General features: G+C 36.7%; 1 protein-coding gene across 1 annotated transcript in view; it reads right to left on the reverse strand.

The window, feature by feature from the left end:
• The window catches only part of LOC115214401 (atrial natriuretic peptide receptor 1-like), a 300,999-nt gene that overhangs the window by 186,819 nt on the left and 99,429 nt on the right, over positions 1–14,751 (reverse strand). The gene's annotated exons all lie outside the window — the stretch shown is intronic.

The following is a 14,751-nucleotide window of genomic DNA, read 5'->3' on the forward strand; positions in this document are numbered from 1 at the left end:
TGCGTACAATATATTTTTGTATGATGTTTATATATTTATACTAGCATTAAAGACCCGTCGTTGCCGGGTCATAGTGCTAGTGCATGTATATATGTGTATATATATGTGTACATATTACATGTACATCTATATATATATACATCTACACATAAAATACAAAATACAAAGTTATATCTTGATATCGCTAGTGATAACAATACTCAAAATATATAACAGACTGGAAGTGTTAGCCCGTCTATTGTGATTTCGATCAATTGTATCTTGTCCTCCCTCTTGTTTAGAAGTGTGGCTACAATCCAGCCTACCTCTACTTCTGGGGTGGGGGGGCATTTAAATTTTTTTTCCGGGACGTCCTACGTCCTAGATATAGAGGTAAAAATAAAATATTTCCACTTTGCAAGTTCGAGTCGAGTACTCCCTTGCACGCTCCGTTGACTCGAACCTTGCTTCTATTGTGGCGAATTTACCGCCTCTGATTAGATACCTTTCATAGTCGCACCAAGACACTTTTCGAAGGTGCTTTCGTCCATGTGTTCAAATCTTTTTTCTCTACATTGTATACTTTATAGACAATAGTCTTTTCTTTAATTTAATTTTTTATTATCCATCTGGACTATTCCATTTCTGCACGCTAATTTTATTTTTAATTTATTCCCATTCATGTGAAACTTATTCAAGTTCAAGTCATTGATGCAATTTTATACCAGTTGCTACTTTTATTTTTGTTATGTTACGATTATATTATACTTTAGTTTGATTTTAATTATTACTTACTACATATAATTCAATTGTTATTATTATTTTTATTGTTAAAATGAAAGTATCTGACATAAAATAGAGAAACGTTTTTGTTTCACTTTTAACATGTAATACTGAAATAGTGGAGAAGATATGATATTGCTATGGGCTCGCTCTAGGCAAGAAGTTGAACATTTTTTTTGCCCATGAAACTACATGGACCATAAGTAAGGCATGTGTAAAATTTGAATGGAATTAGTTGTGTAGTTCTCAAGCTTTAGGGAATCGTAGTGGAGAAGATATGATATTGCTGTGGGCTCGCCCTAGGCAAAGTTTTAAAATTCTTTTGCCGCTGGCACTCTCTGAACCCTAAGTAAGGCATGTGTAAAATTTGAATGAAATTGGTTGTGTAGTTCTCAAGTTTTAGGGAAACACACAGACAGATAGATAGACAGACAGACAGACACACATTCTCAGTTTTATATATATATAAAGATATTACTATATACTTCTAAACGTCGGGCTTTATGTTTGTTCTGTAGATATAAATGAATATATGAATATAGGTATGTGTTTGATCTTTCTGTGGATTTTGAAGTGCTCTTGTAGTTGCTGCTCGCATTGCCACCCCTCGGATTAAAATGTGTATACAGCTCATTTGAGCACTACTATTCCAGTCTGTTATATATTTTGAGCGTTGTTGTCACTCACGATCTCAAGATATATCTTTATATTTTGTAATATATATATATATATATATACATCCATATACATACAATAGAGAGATGAGTTTGCTTCGCTTTTAACACGTAATACTGAAATAGGGGAGAATATATGATATTGATGTGGGCTCGCCCTAGGCAAAAAGTTTTAAATTTTTTGCCGATGGCACTCTCTGGACCCTAAGTAAGGCATGTGTAAAATTTGAATGAAATTGGTTGTGTAGTTCTCAAGTTTTAGGGAAACACACAGACAGATAGATAGACAGACAGACAGACACACATTCTCAGTTTTATATATAGAGAGATATTTATACTTATATATATATGAATATATATATGATTATACTTATATATATACTTATATATATATATACATTTATATATATATACATTTATACATATATATATATATAATACAAAATGGGACAAGAACGCGAAACATCCGGACATGATACAAAAAGGGGACAACAAAACATCCAGATAGACGATACAAAGAAAACAAGGACATCGTCTATCTAGAGGTTTTGTTGTCCTAGCGATATATATATATATATATATATATATATATATATATATATAATATATATATATATATATATATATATATATACATATACGTATACATAACATATATATATAGTCAATTCAAAAACGCACTGTGAGAAAGAAAAATAAAAAATAAACGATGTATAATAAGACGCTTAAAGAAAGAAAAGAGTAGTAGTTTTACGTTTCGAACATAGCTTTTCTGTGAAGACAAGTAAAACAGCGAAGTTCAAGATGTAGGAGGAAATAAATCGCCAACAATCACGTGCGGTTACATTTTTGAAGTGACTGAAGCTGAAAGAATGAAGAGATAGTGCTTTCTGGGATAGCAGAGTGTGAAAATAGTTAATGTGTGTGTGGTTGTGCGTGTATGTATCGTAGCGTGTGTCTGTGGCAGTAACTGCGTGTGTGTTTGTATGATAGCGTGTGTGTGTGGTAGCGTGTACGCGTGTGTGGTATGTGTGTGAATGTTTGTGTTTGTATGCGTAGTCTGCGTGTGTGTGTGTGTGCACGTGCGTGGTAGGATCTGTGTGCGTGTGTGTTAAAGTCGCTCTGAGAGGTCAGAATCTATAGTGACAAGCGTGTGAATGGGTGGGTGTGGCAGTGTGTGTGTGTGTATGTGAGCGTGTGTGAGTGTGTGTGTTCGCATGTGTACGTAGATGTAAAGGTCAATAGTGAGTCAGACATATTTAATTTTATACAACATCCTGTGATGCATCTGGACACATCGCCAGCGATGTTTCCTGTGATCATTAGGTGTTTTGGGTCTTCCAATAATCAGACACGCTCACACAGTTGACCCAACTATGGTGTTACTATTTCCAGTCAAAGTATTGTGACCGGATGTACTTGTCGGTGGTCTGGTAATAATAAAATGTGGATAAGAAACACTAAGCAGTGGTGTGTCCAATTATAAATTTCTTCCTAATGCAAATATGCTTGAGACATATTCGAACTCATAAGAAAACCAGTCACTACAATTCATCATGGAGAAAAAAATTTTGCTGTCGACAAAAAGGTGTAACCACACCGAGTCAGTCCAGAGCGCCCCCTACCCAGATCAATTAATGCATTCATTTCGGAGTAGTTATTACATATATATATGTGCGTGTGTGTGTGTGTGTGTGTGTAATGGCTGAAGATTAACATCACGCTTGAAACTCGGAGTACCAACCAACGAATTTGAATCAAACTGTTTTGATCCATATATATATATATATATATATATATATATATATATATATATATATAGCCGGTGGTTTGCCGTGATATATATCCGGTGGTCATTGGACTGCGGCTATGCTGGGGTACTGCCTTGAAGGGATTTAGTCGAAAAAGTTGAAGTCAGTCTTTTTTTTAAAGCCTGGTAGAATATTTTTTTTTTTGCCGAATCACGAATTTACGAAGACGAAAACAAATGAAGACCTTATTGTTAAGTAGGATAGGGAAAATACAAATTCTCTCTCTCTCTCTCTCTCTCTCTCTCTCTCTCTCTCTCACACACACACACACACACACACACACACACACACACACACACACACACACACACACACACACACACACACACACATACATACATACATACATACATACATACATACATACATACATACATACATACATATTCGCTCACAGGCCATTAGCTGGTCAGATGCTGTCAAAATGTCTTACCCAGTGAGATTTAAATCGAACACACAGCCATGCCTATATTGAGTCTAAGCTAAACAAACGGATCACGTATTATTGAATAGCATGAAGCAGGTCAGGTCTGAATGTGTCGACGTTCGAGAGAGCATTACTGTCTTTGTAAGACAATTCTGTTACGCAAACTTAGGCTAAACCGATAAAAATTGTATCTAAAACAACATATATATATATATATATATATATATATATATATACCATATGGGATTAACAACTGCTTTATCGACACTTTACCTTCTGTTTCAGATACTCAACACTATTACAAACAGATGCAAAAGAAATCAGAAATATGCTTTTTCAATTTATCATTTTCGTGAAGAAGTGAGTACTACTCAAAACCAACTTACTTATGTTTAGGCCGCGAGATTTTAGTCGCTCATACTGTCTTCCTCTCATTCTATCTTTCTTTCCTCTTTTCTCTGATGCTATTGCTATTAAATTTCAGCCTCGAAAAGAAGCTATATTTTTTTTCCTCCGCCTAAAGGAGTTCTATTAAATCTGGATTACAAAGAGATTTAAATTTTCAACATATTTCATTTAGACATATCGTATATAATTATAATAATTTCCGCTTCAGTTATTCCCATTACATTCGACTGAAACGCCAAAAACAAAAAAAAAACAAAAAACTGGCAACGATCTGTTGCCACACACATCGCTAAATCTAAAAGTACAAACTTTTCTGAATGTCTTTTACAGTTTCCGAACTGAGAGGAAAGAAAACCAATTTGATTTCTTGCCAACTAATTATTTTTTCTCTTAATGAATTTCACCCATGTGATATGTAACTTGCCTTAGCTCAAAGAGAAAGAATATGTACATTTCAGACATTATGATTTGAGGTTCGAACTCTACGAAGGTAGATGGCTGTGTTGTTAAGAAGGTCGCTTTGCGGCCACGTGGATTCGAGTTCAGTCCCACTTCGCGGCACCATGAGTGTCTTCTACAATAGTCTCACGCCGACCAATGCCCCACGTGTGAATTTGATAAACGTAAAATGTGCGAAGCTTGTTGACTTGTTTGTGTGTGTGTGTGTGTGTGTGTGTGTGTGTGTGTGTGTGTGTGTATGTGTGTGTGTGTGTATGGGTGGGTGCGTACGTGGGTCCTCCAGTACCACTTACCAACGAGTATTTGTTTGTTTGCGTCCCCTTAACATAGCATTCGGCAAATCAGACTGCTAGAGAAAGTGCTTTAGAAAAAATAAGTAGTGAGGGTCGATTCGCTCGGCTAAATCGTTGAAGGCAGTGCCCCAGCACGGCCGCAGTCCAATGACTAAAACATGTGGAAATTATTGTGTCTGTTTATGTGAGTTTACTTGTAGCAGTTGTTGTTTAGCCTTAATCAATCACACTAATCTGTAGTCAAAAGTAACTCTACCATCATTTTTTTGTTCTCTTTTCAAGTAAATTGTATCTAATTCTACGTTATCTAGTAAAACCTACCTTCTCTCTAACGGTGGAGTGTGTTATGATGATAGATTTGGTTATTATCTTTAGCAGGTCGAGTAACCATGTTTAAGCTTTCTCGTTGTATGTATAACAGTACACATGTATAAGTATACATTAGCATACACATCATTTATGCAGTTACGGTATACGCTTATAGACGTGATGCAAGCGATGTGGTTGAGAAGTTCGTACTCGTAACCACCTGATACCGGGTTTGGTTCCGCTGCAGAGTAGCTTCGGAATGCGTTTTCTATATGCCTTGTGAGTAACATTTAAATAGAGACGACTGAGCAGAAGCCAGCCGTTGTTGTTGTGTGTGTGTTATAAGGGTTTGGGACTTTGTAAGAACAAGGATTGCCTTAATTGCACTAAAGAAACATTTTATGTTATGCATATCAGTTAGCTGCTGGATTTCGAGTCCCTTGGCCAACCATCGTTTGTTCTTAATTGTAAGTGTTTCTCTCTGAACTGCATATTGCTTTCCTTTTATTTTGTGAGACATTAAATGCCGTTCCCTTTCTGTTGACCAGATACTTCATTTTCACTGCTCTTCTCAAACCAGTCTTAGTATTTGTTTGCTTGTTTTACTGCGGGGTTGCTGCGAAGCCCAAGGGCTCCTGACTGGCAGTTGAAATACTAGCTTCTATAGTACGTCATGTTTCCACCAATTGTCCCAGACTCATGAGAAGCAGTTTCTTTCTTTATCTTCACTTAAGAAAATTCAGCGTTGATTTTCTTCTGACAGTTTCTGCAGCTGGTATCGCTTTAGAGTGAGTTGAATTGCCATGTTAAATTGTATGTAGCAGTTGTCTGTCTACTAATCGTTAACACCTGTTATAACGCATGTTTGTAATCTTGACTCTGTCCGATGGCATAGGTACATATATGCGAGTGCTTGGATTCCGAATGCTACCAGCAACCATTTTAACTGCGTACTTCTCATAATAGTGTGATGGTGATTACGGAAGTGAGCTACTCGTATTTAATTAGAAGCACAGCATCACTGGAATTAGCCTTTTCCATACTCCCTTTTCTAAATGCAGCATTGGTTGTCTACTGGAATTGATCACAATCACGCGGCTTCTGTCAGTCTTTCCCAGCATACGAATTTGAAATGAAGGCTGAACCTAAGCAGCGGTGCGTCACTACTCTTAAGCTCTTTTCTGCTTTGCTCTCAGCGCTGCTCACGCCCACTATAAACAAACTCCTGTCTAGTACCCAGAACACGTACCACACAGATGACAAAACTGTTCAAAGTTAGCTGATTCCTTGTCAGAACAAAGGCTTCTACTGCATATGCGAAAGCATATGAGAGTATAGATCTAGTTCTCAACCATAATGAAATAAAGGACTTGCATCAACAAGCACCCAACAAGTGGGAGCTGGTTCAGCAAGTCAGGTATAGGGACTGTTGCTGGAAAGCTTAATGCAATTCTAATATCTGAGAAGTTACCTGTCACAGAACCGAGATATGGATGAAGATATGCAACACTGGATAAAATGCGCCATTGAAACCTTTGGTCGCCGTAAGAGTATATGAAGGTAATGATCAGAGAAAGATGACCAGATTTATGGTGTGCAAAGCATTTGTATCCATTCTTTTCTACACAGCTCTAAAACTTGGAAAAGATTATAAAACCATATCTCTAGAAGCTGGAATTATTCTACCAAAGATATCAGAAGGACAGCCGGAAGAGAGCAGAGGGAAGAATGTCAGCGTGCTCGAAAAGCCGACATTGAAACCATGATTAAGCGACATCAGTTTCCATGACTGGTCATGTGTAAATGACGAATGATCGGCTACCCAAAGAATTGTTTTTCCCCACAGCTGGCATGCGCGAAGGATGAAGGAAACGATTCAAAGATATACTTAAATGCAATTTGAAAAAGTGTAGCATTGATGTGTACGCGCAAGATGTGTAAGTGTAAGGTGAATAATTGACTCATTTATGATGGAGTACAGCACTTTGATACGACACGAACCGAAGATCTCAATAATGAACGTTATCATAGAAAGCAGCACGAAGTGACCAAAACAGCGTCCCTCTTCCAGCAAGACAAATAACGCCAGATCTGCAACCTGACTTGTAGATCCTGGAATGACCTACATAATAGTCACAAGCGAGCAGGTGAAAGCTAAATCTGACAGACAATCATCTCTGACCGCGAAGGACTGTCGGTAATGAAGATATATATCGATATGCGTGCAGGTTTGTGTGCGTTGCTCTCTCTCTCTCTCCTTCTCTCTCTCATTCTCTCTCTCCCTCTCTCTCTCTCTCTCTCTCTCTCTCTCTCTCTCTCTCTCTCCCTGTGTCTGTGTCTGTGTATGTTTGTGCATCGGTGAAAACTATATTTGTGAGATATCCCGATAAACCGGTGCAGCGAACCAAAATATTTTCAGGTTATCTCAAACAGATACTGCTTTTGTCACTCGTGCAAATAAAATGAACCAGATTGTTGGAAATCTGTAATCAGCGATGCTATTGTTCATAAAAATATATGAAGAAATTTTCGAAAATACTTTTAATAAATACCAGACATATATTATACTGGGACCTATTAAACCAACCATACTTACTTGTCTATACATTTGTGGGACTGCGACGAAATCAAGGGAAGCAATGTGATCGTTAACATTTGTCTTTATTTTTTTATGGAACGCCCCTGTAATTTATATGTAAGAGGTGTCTCGTAAAAGCCACCTCTTGCTCACTCTCTCTCTCTCTCTCTCTCACACACACACACACACACACACACAAAGTGTTAGATGAGTATTGTGTGATAACAAGAAAAAGAAGTCATTAGTCTTGCAATGCCTAAACGAAACATACATACATACATGTTTATATATATATATATATATATAATATTATATATATATATATATATATATATATATATATATATATATAATATATATATATATTATATATCAATATATGCATATATACACACATATATGTCCATACCTACATATATATGTATATATACATGCATATATGGGTACAGGACATCAAAAAAAGGTTGAACACAGTGAGAAACGAATATATATATATTATATATATATATATATATATATATATATATATATATATATATATATGTATGTATGTATGTATTATGTATGTATGTATGTATGCATGTATGTATGTATGTATGTATGTATTATGTATGTATGTATATATGTATGTATGTATGTATGTAGTGCAGATTGTGTTGGGAGTGTCTTAAGAAGAGAAAGAAGCATGTTTCGGGTAGTGACAGAGAAATAATTATTTCAGTGTCTGCGAAGAAATGTTCTGTCCGAAACGTTAGGACTTCTGTCTACTTGTAACACACAAACACTTTCCACATGTTTACATATTTTTGTTCTCTGAACAAATACCCACCACACCCACACTCTTTCACTTTCTCTCTCTCTCTCTCTCACCCCCTCTCTCTCTTTCTCTCTCTCTCTCTCTTATCCATTCTCTATTTATCTATCCATCTAAGTAGGTTTCAAACTATTAATTTCACGAAATAGTATTTTGTTGCATTAAAACAAAAACACATCGTGATAATATGCGATGTTTACATTAACGAAAGGCAGGGTAAAAAGTAGACAGATGGAAAGAAAGCAGGAATTTTTTTAACGTTCCTATTTTTTGCTGGTTTCTTTTTCATTTTATTTTTTTGTCGATTTATTGATATCCTTTACTAAATCATCAGCTTTTAAGTTAAACACACAACAAATATGAGAGCCGACGTGACTTTAAGGCAAATTTCTTAAAACAAAACGGAACACATTTACACAGTAACGAATAAAACAAGTGAAGTGTTATTTGCTAATATAAATAAATATATACTGATTTCAACTAGTTGTCGGAATATCTGAGAGGTTACAGAGAATTTTACAAAACAACTGTCAATAATAACAACAACAGCAACAGTGGAGGCGCAATAGCCCAGTAGTTAGGGCAGCGGAGTCGCGGTCGTAAGAACGCGGTTTCGATTCCCAGACCGGGCATTGTGAGTGTCTATTGAGCAAAAACACCTAAGCTCCACAAGTACATCGACTTAACCCCTCCCTAAAAATTTCAGGTCTTGTGCCTATAGTAGAAAGGAATATTATTATTACTATTATTATCGATTGAGAGAGTAGCACATCCCACCAAAGTGACACTGGAGTACAATTATACGAAGCCCAATATACCCATCATGACTACACGTCTGATAAGGGTACATTTGGCACATGCATCACAACCACATGTGCACAACATGGTGATCTTATATCAAGTTAAACAGCGCATGACCTCGCATGTGGGGCCCACTTAGAATTTTCTTGAAGTTGTGTAGTCCTTCCCGCTTAGAAGGACACTGAATAAGGTTTATTTAAGGATAATGAACGAAACACCCCCGTTTCCAAAGGTGAGTTTATTCAAACACCAAAGAATTCCTCTCAACACATTGATATGATGTTCCTCCACTACTTCTGCTCATGATCAGAGATGCATATATCGTCAGCCACCAAGGGACATGCTCAACTGGTTACGGTCAAACAACTGACAAGCAAAACTGTGGTATTGAGCAGAATATTTACTGTAGCCCATCTCTTAAACCAAGACAAAACAATGTACATTACTTCTAATCAGTTAAGATCAGAAGGCATGAGAGCCAGTGCCTGATACTGCATACTATTAAAGCGGCGATCTGGCAGAATCGTTAGCAAACCGGGCGAAAAGCTTAGCGTTATTTCGTCTGCCGCTACGTTCTGGGATCAAATTCCAGGTCAACTTTGCTTTTCATCCTTTCGGGAACGATGAAATAAGTACCAGTTACGCACTGGGGAGGGAGGCGATGTAATCGACTTAATCCCCTCCCTAATCCAATAGCTGCCCTTGTGATAAAAATTTGAAATCATCATTATTTTTATTGGTGAGCCGGCAGAATCATTAGCACGCCGGGCGAAATGTTTAGTGGTATTTCGTCTGTCACTATGTTCTGAATTCAAATTCCACCGAGGTCGACTTCGTCTTTCATCATTTCGGGGTCGATTAAATAAGTACCAGCTACGCACTGGAGTCGATGTAATCGACTTAATCCTTTCCCCAAAATTTGAGGCCTTGTGCTTCCAGTAGAAAGGATTACTATTATTATTATTATTATTATTATTATTATTATTATTAGTAGTAGTAGTAGTAGTAGTAGTAGTAGTAGTAGTAGTAGTAGTAGTAGTAGTAGTAGTAGTAGTAGTAGTAGTATCGTTATTATTATTACAAGGCGGTGAGCTGGCAGAATTGTTACTGCGCCGGGCAAAAGTGCTTTGCGGGATTTCGTTTTTACGTTCTGTGTTCAAATGCCCCCGAGGTCTACTTTGCGTTTTATTCTTTCGGGAATGGATAGATTGAGTACCAGTTGAGCACTGGACTGATGTAAACGACTGTAAAATCCCAAAATGGAGGTTATGTTATGACATGTATTCCTTCATTACAATCTTTTCAACAATACATGGTTCAGACACAACATGAATATAAATAATTACGTAATATGTGAGCCATGGTCCTACACACACACACACACACACACACACACACACACACACACAAACTTGTTGACTTGTGTGAAAATGATACGATAACAATAAAAATTTCCAAACGAATCTGGGTTCAGGGAAACGATTAGTTGTCGATTCCCATTTCTTGCGATTTCATTTCAATTAATTGCTAAATACTAATAAAAAATACATAAACGTCTCATATCCGTACCAACACTTCCTCTAAAATATGGAATCTACTTCATATAAATAACAAATGCTGTAAAACAATACAAATACTCAAAATCAGTTTAATCTATGATCCAATTCCTACTAATGCCTATAGGAAAGGATGAAATTATGAAATTCACATTTATTCAATGCTTCAGTTTTCTATCGTGCGCGCATGAGTATGTAGCTTTTCCTTTGTGAATGAAAAGTATGTGGTGTATACTTACGATATGTTAAATTGTTTTTTAAAATTGTTATTATATGATTGAACGCACGCGTCGTTTTCTTCATCCAAGTAAGTTTTTTATATATATATATATATATATTTAAATAGGTGAATGAATTATCCTATGTTTATCTTCAGCATGGAAAATTAGTTTAACCGAAACCTGGGTAGCAAATTCACGTCAGAAACACGGTTGAAGCGACCTGTCCAAGGGTAGGAACTCCGGGTTCATGTGCAGAAATTTGTGTGTTGTATATGAATAAATTAAATAATGGAGTCGAACGAAGATGTTAACAAAATTCCTTTACTCTCGACATATGTTTCGAAGACAACATGTTTTCATTCCAAAGGAATAAAGGGTGCATTATGCAATCTTCTCATCAGGAAAGAAAGGGAGCCTCTCTCGACAACAAGACAAACAAAAATTTCGATGACTGCCTACATGGTAAACAAAACGATAATGAGTGTTTTTTTTTTTAAAAACCGTTAGAAGAATTGACGTCAAAGATAGATAGTAGGAAGAGAAGGGTTAAAGGAATAATAGGTAGGGAACAAGTGGAGAGGGAAGGGTACGTTGATTGAAAGAATGTTCGAAGGCTTAGGAAAGAATTTCGCTATTGAAGTGGGGTGGACGTAAAGCTAATTGTTCAAACCACAGTGACTATCGTTATCATTTATATGAGTAGAAAGTATGTTTCTGCCAGTGTTTACATTTGTATGATTTTTCTATGAGTTTACTAGGGGGACCTTAGAGAAGAGAATATGGAAGAGTTCGGAGTTCAGAGTTCCATATTCTCTTCTCTAAGGTTCCCCTAGTAAACACACTCATAGAAAAATCATACAAATGTAAACACTGGCAGAAACATACTTTCTACTCATATAAATGATAACGATAGTCACTGTGGTTTGAACAATTAGCTTTACGTCCACCCCACTTCAATAGTGAAATTCTTTCCTTAGCCTTCGAACATTCTTTCAATCAACGTACCCTTCCCTCTCCACTTGTTCCCTACCTATTATTCCTTTAACCCTTCTCTTCCTACTATCTATCTTTGACATCAATTCTTCTAACGGTTTTTTTAGAAAAACACTCATTATCGTTTTGTTTACCATGTAGGCAGTCATCGAAATTTTTGTTTGTCTTGTTGTCGAGAGAGGTTCCCTTTCTTTCCTGATGAGAAGATTGCATAATGCACCCTTTATTCCTTTGGAATGAAAACATGTCTTCGAAACATGTCGAGAGTAAAGGAATTTTGTTAACATCTTCGTTCGACTCCATTCTTTCATTTATTCATATATATATATATATATATATATATAAATTAGAGAAGAACCACCCTTTATCAATTCAACGAGCAAATAACAATGATATAATTAAATTATACCATATAGAAAAAAAATTAAATATACGATAAAACATATACCAATGATTAAGTAAAGTACAAAATAACATATATATATATATAAGAGGTAATGGTGTCATTGAGACACAAAACGTGTCGGGTAATGCTGAATAAGTGCTATAGACAGACCATAGTTTAGTTCAAGGTTCGGTGATTTTGCGAATATGACCCACGTTGAACCCGCCATATTTATATATATATATATATATATATATATATATATATTATATATATATATATATATATATATTATATATATATATATATAATATGGACAGCAGTCTGCAATGTTTCATCAAAAGGAAAACTATAAGTGTCACTAAATGTGACTAGGGGGTTAGAGACACCTATATTGCTAGAAATAAGAGCTAAAATGCTCTAACGCTGTAGTCAAAGCACATAATTGTATACATATACATCGATGGGAACTACAATCGCCCGAAAAACACCGATCGAGACTTCCCTATACTGACCTATTAGTTTCGGCAATTTCCGCTACCTCATTAGTAAGGAGTGGCTCGACTTCGGTAGATTCTGGACTTAATTCTCCGTCAGTATAAATGTTTTCACCATAAAAATCTAACGATAATTTAGCGACATTAGATGGGAGAACCCCTTCGGCCATGAATGACCATGGGATTGCACCTAGAAAGTTACCCTCCGAGGTACAAGTCCGGGCAAGGTTGTTTATGGAAGGCCAGCAGTCGCCCATGCATGCCAGCCTCCCCTCTCCACACCACTGATGTTATCCAAGGGAAAGGCAACGGCCGATACAGCTTGGCACCAGTGATGTCGCAACTCATTTCTACAGCTGAGTTAACTGGAGCAACTTGAAATAAAGTGTCTTGTTCAAGAACACAACACCACAACACGCAACCCGGTCCGGGAATCGAACTCACAATCTCAAATCGTAAGCTCAACGTTCTAATCACTGATTAGATTATTTCTAGCAAAGTAAGTGTTTCTAACATCCTAGTCACATTTAATAATAATTACTGATATATACTAGTAGAATATCATATTTTAACATAGATCTTTCATTTCTATGAAACGGCTGGAAGGAAAGTATATAATAGGATACATAGATATACAACAGATGTGCCTACGGTTTTGACTTTCAAAACTACGTGTCCTGGCTTGAGTATCAGGAGTTTTCCTATGTATGTGTGTGTGTGTGTATGTGTGTGTGTGTGTGTGTGTGTGTATGAATATATATATATGCATAGATAGATAGATAGATAGATAGATAGATAGATAGATAGATAGATAGATAGATATGCACAGGCGTGACAGGGTGGTAAGAGACTTACTTCCCAACCACATGGTTCCGGGTTCAGTCCCACTGCGTGACACCTTCGGCAAGTGTTTACTACTATAGCCTCGGGCTGACCAGAGCCTTGTGAGTAGATTTGGTAGACGGAAACTGACAGAAACCCGTCGTGTACATATATATATATATATATATATATACACATACATACACGTGTACATACATATATATATATTTATATTTGTTTATATGTATACATATATATACACATGTACATGTGTGTGTGTGTGTGTGTGTGTGTGTGAGAGAGTGTATGTGTGTGTGTGTGTGTGTGAGAGAGTGTGTGTGTGTGTGTGTGTGTGTGTGTGTTATCTTCCGTCAACGAAAATGATGTCCGTCTTTATTTGTAGATTCTTATGATCTTAGACTAACAACTACAGCAGCATAAAAGTTTGAGACAACTGACTAATTTAGAGATAAAATAAGATTAACGATAAGCTAGAGCGTAGATTTCTAAGAGAAGACTCCGGGTATTTTTCCCTAATCATTCACTATCTCTCAGTGACGCCTCCACTCCGCACCACTCCGAATACTTGTGTTCAATGAATTCCAAAGCTACATCAACACAGACGCGTTTGCGACATTCAGAATGCTTTGGACGAGATAAGATAGATATAAAAGCTAAGTGATGATCATCATCATCATTATTGGTATCGTCACAATCATTACCGTCAGCCTGGTTGTTATCTTGGCTACGTAAGCCATTGCTACTGCTAAGCCACCCGTGGCAGAGATAAACAGCAGTGTACAGGAACACGTGTTTTAAGCACGACTTTATCTGAACGTTTCTGGGACAGTTATTTATCGCAGTTTGCCTCTTTCGCATCTATATTAAAGGGGATGGTTCAGCGCTAAAGAAAACTACCAGAGGTGGGCGGTCATTCGTTT

This window comes from Octopus sinensis, linkage group LG7 (assembly GCF_006345805.1).
Source record: "Octopus sinensis linkage group LG7, ASM634580v1, whole genome shotgun sequence".
Classification (NCBI taxonomy): Eukaryota; Metazoa; Mollusca; class Cephalopoda; order Octopoda; family Octopodidae; genus Octopus; species Octopus sinensis.